The sequence below is a fragment of the Ornithodoros turicata genome, chromosome 1, assembly GCF_037126465.1.
Source record: "Ornithodoros turicata isolate Travis chromosome 1, ASM3712646v1, whole genome shotgun sequence".
Classification (NCBI taxonomy): Eukaryota; Metazoa; Arthropoda; class Arachnida; order Ixodida; family Argasidae; genus Ornithodoros; species Ornithodoros turicata.
This window is the reverse complement of record NC_088201.1, coordinates 40067787-40077062: the sequence shown is the minus strand read 5'-3', so window position 1 is coordinate 40077062 and position 9276 is coordinate 40067787. Positions and strand designations below refer to the sequence as shown.

Below are 9276 nucleotides of genomic sequence, written 5' to 3'. Positions count from 1 at the left end.
CAGGCCAGATGACCTATGCGCCGCGCCGCGTTTGGTGCCTTTGCGCGTTTTTTCCACTGATCTCGATTGTAAAAGGCTGGATCGCGGATAGGGAGCGCGAGCGTGAAGAAACCGGCCGCCATCTTACGGTGCTCACAACAGTCGCCGCAGCGATCATGGCAACTTCTTGCAATTACGGTCGTACCAACCGTACTGGCAAGGTTACAGGGCCTAAATTTATACAGGTGAGTCACTCTTTATCGAGGAATAAATAGGCGTTCATTCTGTATATTTAGTTGACCATTATGAAGTGTTTTTTTGCCCAAAACGAGCACTGGATGCAGGTTGCTTGATCGCTCTTCCGACGTTCAATGGAGCACACTTGCATTTTACCCGGCGGCAAATACAGTTTGAGTGCATAATATGCTTGAAAGAACACGTTACACTACACAGGTAGTGTTGTCATCAATATATGTGCGAGCACTCGAGCGCATTTTTGCATGCATTGCTAGCATGGTACATGGTGTTCTCTGCGGAAGCAAGTGCCACATTCATTTCTTTGAATTACCTTCGCGCACAAGTTCGGTATTACGTCATAATGAGACCACGATTGTCACCTTTTTTCATGTATTGGTATTGTTTTGTGCCTTGGTTTGATTTGTGACAAAGAATCCTACGTAACGGTGGTGTGGCGCGACTTGAATAACGCCTTTGTCTGAGCTGTATCGTCAGCTTGTTACGATAGTAATAATTTGTAGCGTGTCGTGCTATTTGAAGCAGTTTTTAAGGGTGGTCTCTCAATACAGGTTTCGTCATGAGGGCTACCCAGTGAATAATCTGTGTAGTGTGATACGGCTGGGTGTACAGGTAAGTATCACGTTCCTCATCCACTGGTTTCTACTTTACAGGAAGGAACAACCTCAGTGCACGCACTGTGGTTAGCCTCTCTCAGTTTTGCATATTTTCTTAGATGTTTACATCAGAAACACACCTTATACTTTAGGCTCCTTCACCCAGCAATATAATAATTATAATTCTTTTTAGAAGAGTTCCCCATATTCTTTTTAGAATAGTTTTTCATCTTTTTAATTTTTAGAAGATACAGGGATTGTAAACCATGTTTTAAACTGATGTTTTAACATTTGTCCAATGCATTTATTAAACAACATATTCATTTTTAACTGGTTGCACCCAAACCAATGTTCTGATGTATTATTTCCTTTGTTGTCGATGCACCATAAAAATTGGAATAATCATCATCAATGCAGGTTACTTCACAGCTGCCTCGACATACTCAAGAAATGGGTGCAGAACCTGCGTAATGCCCACAAACTTTGATTACCACAGCACCTCCAAAAAGTATGTGTCACATGGAATTTTTAACATGGGATTCACAGTATATAATGCCTTGTATTAACTGTTGTAGATCTAAGCCGTCTCTACAGTACACTCTCAGAAATTAAAACCGTGAGAACCGTGATAATTGTTTCAGTTAATAGGCATGCACATATATGCTATAAGAAGAAAATTATTTTGTTGAGAATGCACTTCTCTGGCTACTGGTGTTGTTTACATCTACTGTTGATCACATTCATTTATCACATATTATATTCTTATATATATTATTATATTAACACATATTTGATCACATTAAATTCAAAATTCATCATATATAAGAAAATACCAGGAGGGAAGTTGCTATTCATTGCTCATTCTAACCTAAAATTGAGTGCGGCGCACTATGGCCTTTGTAGCTGATGCACCAATAAAACCCGAATCAAATCAAAATAAAATTGAGTGCTACAAATTTAGAGAGAGTACCTGTCCATTGTCATTCCTAAAATATATATTGTCATTGTAGCAAGGTCATAAAACAATAAATGTAGTCTTTTGTGACCTCCCTGCACGTTCATTGTATCCTGAAACGCATAAGTGCAACAAATAACTTGAATAAACTTGATGTTGTATAAACTTGATATAAAATGTTGAATAATATAATGTATGATATAAAATGTTGAATAAACTTGAACTTGTATATTCTCTTTACTCACCATCAGTGACCTTCTTTACAAAAGCATATCGTGTTAGATTTTTTTTGTTTACGTTTCACAGACGGTGTACATGAGGGCCAAAATGACAAAATCACAACTGTTTCAAGCTCCAAATCGTCCTGCTGCAATTATCCTGTTGCAGACCATACGTGTGTAGTGCAAGAAGGCCCTTGCACATCAAAATGTAAGATGGGAGTCACAGTTAATGCAAAGTGGTTCCTATGAGAGACTTCGATGCTGAACAAAATTGTGCAAACTGCGGAAGGTGCCATAGAAGATATTCAGAAAGCGTGTCTGGTCTCACAACGGTGCTACGGCGCTCTCTTTTAGATGACGATGATACTCATTGGAGTTTCAGATGTGCAGCTGCATTTTTTCGAACGTGCTCCACATAACAAGCATGACAAAGTCAGCACTGGATAGCAGGCCCCGTTCCTAAGCAGCTTTGCTCACGCTGCAGTTGTATTCAGCAAAAGCATGTGAGTACTCGAGAAGGACATTCAGTTTGGCACAACCGCGCCTGCAAATAATCAGAACAAATGAAGGAAGAAACAAACAAACATAGAAGGGCTGTACTTCAAAAAGAGGTAAATCTTGTGTCTCAAGGAGGTGTTACTACTTTTAAGTAACTTAATTGATTAAGCTTACATCACTACCTCATTAACTGTCCTAACGAGCGTGTTCTAATTGCGTAAAGCAATTAAATCACGCTCACAACGTATTTGGGCTGCTTCGGTGTGTCCATATTTGCGAGGCAAAGCACCGCAGTCGTTCACTAAAAGACACTTTCTGCGGCGGTGCTTGATATAAATCATACGAAACCGATACACGGCTAAAACAACGGCTGTGATTCTACAGAACGATCTCTTTCTGCCATGCGAGTATATCCTTTCCCGGACCGTTCTTTATGGAACAATTTTTGTCCAGAACGCAGCACGGGATATTACATACATGGTGGTTGTTAATCTCGCATCGTTTCTTGTTGAAATATTGGCTGGGAAACGTACTGTAGTACAATCCCCAGCGCTGCACTGCTGTGACGGTCTAGTTTCGGAATGCAAAACATAACGTAATTAAGAATCGAACGGCAGGACACCTGTGAAACACTGTTAGGATACATCAGTATACTGGCACCTTACAAAATTGTGTGATGACAAGCAACGATCAACGCCTGCAGCGCTATAAATACTCACAATCTCCGTTGCCTCCCATTGTTTTCTATGGGCGCACACTGCGCTTTAGGGCCTCCCAACATGGCGGCCCGAATGCACGCCTCTCCCCCGCGAGCCCCTCTCCCATGCGCCATCCAGCCTTTATAGATAGAGATCAGTGGTTTTTTCACGTCCGGGTACGTGAGTAATTTCGGTTTTGAGCTCTCGCTCGGTCGCTCGGTCACCTTTGCGTTTGCTTATGTATGGCATCGGAAACGCGGTTTTCGTTTCTGAAAGGATGTCGCTCTACTTTATTGATAAAACAACAACAAACAAAACAAACAAGCAGTCTGGTGTTATTTTGGCAGTGGTTCCACAATATGATGACAGACGAAAGCGAAAGATTGGTTCTGATACGCTCTGTGACTATACAGGGTGTTTCACGAAAAATGAGCCAAAGTTTAAAAAAAAAATGGTTCATCGCACACAAAAAAAGACGGACTGTACCAGTGGTGTGAGGATACTCAAACTTTTTTTTTTGTAATTAATTAAGTGAAATTAATATTAGTCAGTTTTTATTTATAAGGATTAGAGCCAAAATGTCAATGAGAAAGTTGTAGCGGACGATACAACGACACTAAATCCGTTGATTCAACTTTGTACCTCTAACGGATCCTTTTTTTCCCGGCTCCAAAGACTAACTTTCGGGTTTGCAAAAAACCGATGCGGGACCTGTCGCGAGGTCGTGCGAGGATCGCCACTGGCGGAACCGTGCAGACGACGACATCTTGCCACGATCACCTGGCGACGTGAACACCTCGGAATCCTGGTATCCCTCTACATCATCGTTCGGCAGCTTTCGCTTTCGTCCGATCATGCTGTCAGTGTTACAACATCAATCTGCACTTTCATGGAGAGAATTTATATATCATCTGTTTTTCCTTGTCTATACTTTGAGGGGAAAGCACGAGTGACAGAAAAAGAAAATCCCTATACGGGCTGGACGTTTTCCAAGCAGACCTGGGAAATGGTTGAAATGATCTCCATGTCCTCATATGTCGAATAGGGTCACTAAATAGTGTAGTGCTTGCGACATACTTGTCTGGAATCAACAGCTTGCGGTTTATCCGGCCTGGAACCTCCAGGCGTTGGAAGATTGTTTGTTTCGAATAATAAACACGTACTGGGTAGCATGCGGTACATGTCTATTAGTCAGAAGAAACATTCTTGCAACACCTGTAGATTTCAGACAGGATAAACCGCAAGCTGTCGACTCCAGACAAGTATATACAGGGTGTTCCACGAGAGAGTGTCACGGATTTTTTAAAAAATAGCTGTGCATCCTAAAAATCTGGAATCAATTGGGAGAAGCTTATAATCGTTTTTGCCACCTACTCCATTGGTTTTCATTAATGTGCCTTCTTAATTAGGTTAATTTTGTTAATTGAACTCGAAAATTTGCCAGGGGAATGCCACTCTTTTCTTCCTGATTTCGAAAGTACGGGGTTAAAATACACTACTTCAGTCAAAAGTATGCTTCATAACTCAACATTACAAGGGATATTTGACTGCCGAAAAATCGACGGGTGCGGAAGCGCGCTCGCTGTACTTGCGGCCGCGGCAGTGCTGGCCCCGCCCAGTCGCACACACTCTGTACGAGAGGGAAAGCGAGATAGATGGAGATAAAAAAAAAAGAAGACTGCATTGAAACAAGTTCCTCAACCAAGTGCCTGTGTTGACAGCTACAGATAACGTCGGGCCTTGCGATAAGGGCTTCGATTTCAGTAGACCGTTGTATCAGCAAAAAAGATGGTTGTGTCAGGAGACATTTCATTTCCTTTTTCATTTTGAAGCGACAGGGTATTTATGCTAATAAGAACTGCTCGTTTCTTAATATGAGTGAAAGGGATGCAATGCAAAGAGTCGTTACGGACTCCTTCGTCAGCGGAAGATAGAAGCAGATCGCGTAATAAAGGCACAAAAAACGTAGCACAAAATGAAACGCATGCTCTGACAACAGGTATTTGTAAAACATGCTATAACATTTTATTTACACGGTGAGACAATTAGAGCAGATGTTCAAAATGTTTCCCGTCCTCGCCGATGCAGAGCTGACAGAGGTATAGCACACTCTTCGCGGCACTCTGAAGCTCCTTTCGCGAAAGGCATCGACAGAAGCTGGTGATCTTCTCTTGAAGTTCTTCTGGTGACCTCGATTCGCACTGATACACTGAGTCTTTGATCCTGCCCCATAGAAAAAAGTCCAGGGGAGTGATGTCAGGGGACCGCGGGGGCCAGGGCACGGGACCATGGCGACCGATCCATTTTTCGCCGAAGTGACTGCGCAGGAAGTCTGTGGCTTTGGAAGACGAATGCGGTGGAGCCCCGTCATGCTGAAACCACACTCTGGAGCGTTCATTCAGAGGCAGCTCATCCAGAAAGTCTGAAACTGTCTTCATGAGAATCTCCTGTACATATCGTTGTCCAGTCAGGTTCTTCTCCGTGTAGTACACAGGTCCAAGCATGCGGCCATTGAACATTCCTGCCCAAACGTTGAAGGACCACTTCACTTGGTATTTTCCTGCACGTATCCAGTGAGGGTTTTCGGTACTCCAATAGTGGGCATTATGCAGGTTTACCTGCGCGTCTCGTGAAAAATGCGCTTCATCTGTCCATAATACATTTTCAGAGAAAGTGCCCTGTGCATCCTGCATATCCAGGACCCAGTTGCAGAACTCGATGCGCTTCGCAAAATCATCGTCGTGCAGGGCCTGATGCAAACTCAGGTGGTACGGATGATATTTGGCGCGATTAAGTACTCTCCATACTGTTGTTGCAGCCACACCAGTTTCATTGGAAATACGTCGCACACTCTCATGCGGGTCTTGCGAAACAGCTGCAAGGATTGTGCCTTCATGCTGGCTAGGTCGGCGACGCTTTACGGGTGGCGTGAATGAACCACTTTCGCTGAGCGTTTTGTAGACCCGTCGGATTGTTCTAGCGCTTGGCGCATTCTCGCTCGAAAATCGTTCGCTGTAAAATGCAGCAGCAGCGTCGAAATTCATGTTGGTAGCACCAAGTGCCAATATCATGTTTGTCTTCTCGTCAATGGAGTAGCGAATCCCCGACATTACACTCTTTAAAGCGGCACCGAAGTGTGCCTGCACAAAGGAGGTTTTGGAGACAAAGCGAAACCTTCCTAGGAAGCCTAAGAATGAGGCACTAAGACGCACGAGAGTGCAAGGACATTGATACTGGCAATCCTTTCGCCCGAAGCTCACTGATAATTTCAGCTGGAGCAAAAAAAAAAAAAAAAAAACAGGACGAAAAGATAAAAACGTGCTTTTACCGCTTCCCGTTAAACTTGTTGCCCTTTCCTCACTCCCCCTCCCCAGGCGGGGCCAGCACTGCCGCGGCCGCAAGTACAGCGAGCGCGCTTCCGCACCCGTCGATTTTTCGGCAGTCAAATATCCCTTGTAATGTTGAGTTATGAAGCATACTTTTGACTGGAGTAGTGTATTTTAACCCCGTACTTTCGAAATCAGGAAGAAAAAAGTGGCATTCCCCTGGCAAATTTTCGAGTTCAATTAACAAAATTAACCTAATTAAGAAGGCACATTAATGAAAACCACTGGAGTAGGTGGCAAAAACGATTATAAGCTTCTCCCAATTGATTCCAGATTTTTAGGATGTACAGCTATTTTTTAAAAAATCCGTGACACTCTCTCGTGGAACACCCTGTATGTCGCAAGCAGTACCCTATTCAGTGTCTTCAATGGCGAATTACCTCTAGGCAAGGATGGAGTTCACCCTGGATGCTTCGCGAAAGCAGCTGCACTGTGGATTTGGTTTGACAGAGCCTCCCTTCCTGGTCGCAGGGGTGGCAACTCCATGTGAGGTAATCTCAACACCAAAGGAAACGATCCAACCATCAAGGCATGACTTTTCTTGCTCAGTTCTCGATTACTGGAACCCACAAATGCGGAGTTTTTCGGATAAATCGCAATTTCTTCGAATTTCACCAGCGTACGACCACGGCATGGCCGAGCGGGTTAAGGCGTCCCGCTCGTTGGTGGTAGCCAAGGTCGTGCTGAAGACTGGGAAGTGGTGGGTTCGAATCCTACCACTGGCTGTGCTGGAAAACCTCTCAGACCCTGGGTTTTCCGAAGGCTTTCCAGACGAATGTCGGCACAGTTCCCCCTGAAGTCGGCCCAGGACGCATACTATAACCCCCTGTCCCCCACTCCTTCCTGCTGTCCTCTGTCCACATCTGTATGCCGCTCACGCCACAGTTGCTTCGCGGCGCTAAGGCGGAACAAAAAAAAAAAAAAATCACCAGCGTATGTGTTTCGTATCTTTCAGATTTATCCGAAAACCCAGACCCTGAGGTCTGCTGCATTTGCCAAAAAACGTGTGTTCGAAGGAGACAGACAATGTTTGTGACAGAACTGCTATTTGGCAGGACTGGCAGGGCAGGGAGTCTTCTTGGAGCAGGACCCGGAGAGTTGTCGAGTCGGTTTGGATCGGGCTGTAGCAAGCGGAGAGGAGGCGATCTTTGATTCATCCTCGCGGCGCCAGAGTCATCGTTCCTCTGGCTAAGGCGAGGGTCGGGAACCTCTACAATCCCAAAAGGCCACATTTCAACCCCCCTCGTCGACTTTTGTCCAGGGGCACGCAGAAGATATTGGAACCCATTCTAAAATAAGACTAAATTTGCCCGGCGAAATTATTAATCTCTGCTGAACAACAAGCTGAAAATTCCTTTGTAATGAAAGCTTGCATTTTCGATGCCTTGTTCCATATTATTCACAAAGTTATGGTAAGAGAATATGACAAACAGCGTTTGTCAATTTTATAAAGAGCTGCAAAGGCAACACAGCGAGCACGCATTTCCCTGGGGTGCCGCGCACTCGACTGCCAGTCACCTCAGAACCCGGATTTTGCTCGAGCGCATGGTCTGCGCTGGGCCGCAACTGCAGCGCAGCGGGTTCCCGACCCCTGGGCTACGGTGATAAAACATGCGTCGGACATAGAAATCATAAGGAGCGGCGTCTGCAGGGGCGCCGGAACCGGGGGAGCTAAGGCCCCCCCTCATTTACAGATGAGGTAGCACGGCTAGTCAAAGCTGGCAGCTCACCTATACCTTACCTCACTTTATCTGACTTTGGGAATTAGCACGTTGTACATGTACATAATTACGCAGTATGCACCCTTCGCGCACGTAGTCAAAGGGCACTACCACAGGGCGACAAGTTCTTGCGCGAATTTTCGTTTAGTTGCGAGTTACGTTCGAGAAGAGTTGTTGCAGCAGGAACTGGTTCAGTTGGCCATGACAGCTTTGGGATCCCCAAACTTGTTGCTTCCAGATGTTTTGTCAGACGCGTTGGAGGGACAGTCCGGGTGTGCGTCCTCCGGGTAGTTCTCGACCCCCTATGGCGAGACCAGGCATGGGATTTTCGGGTCGTTCGGACAGTCTACGGTAAGCCGATGCCACGTGTTTTCGCCCAGAATCTTTTGGCCCCCAGGGGAATTGTCTTTGCACCCTGACATTTGGAAAGGAAGTAAATTATTGTTTTTTTTTTTGTTTAGCCATAGCCGTTGCGCCAAAATGGGCTCGTGGTTCTGTCGGGAAAATGTGCGCCGGAAAAAAAAAAAAAGGGGGGGGGGGTGCTAGATCCGCCCATGGGTTATGCAGTACTGTACCATGCAGCTTTCAGTTGTCGTTTAGACATCCTATTCTATTCCATTCCCTCAGTGTCCTCTTACTGCGAGTGTACTGCACTGTGGGGATCCCTGGAGCAGAGCCGGGATGCCGGCGTACGGAGTGCATTAATTCTTGGCTGCCTTGGCAGCGCTTCCTGAACGCGTGGTCAACGCACTGCCAAGGGATAGGGCCCCTTAAGCACACTAGGCTCGAGGGACCCCTGAGAGCGAAGCCAGAATATACGGCGGTCATTTTCAATAGGCTTGCCTAGCGCTTCCTGAGAGTGCAGTGAACACGTGCTCAACGCACTGTGAAGGCTATTGAGAGGGCCCCAATCGGCTAGAGGGACCCCTGAGAGCGAAGCCAGAATACGGCGGTCACAGCCTTGGCA

The 9276-nt window shown here is 45.5% G+C and overlaps 1 long non-coding RNA gene across 1 annotated transcript; it reads left to right on the top strand.

The window, feature by feature from the left end:
- The first annotated feature begins 67 nt into the window (after positions 1-67).
- LOC135398426 (uncharacterized) lies at positions 68-1875 on the top strand. Its single transcript, XR_010424103.1, has 3 exons — positions 68-224; positions 786-846; positions 1248-1875. It is a non-coding gene; the product is annotated as an uncharacterized LOC135398426 (long non-coding RNA).
- Positions 1876-9276: the final 7401 nt, after the last annotated feature.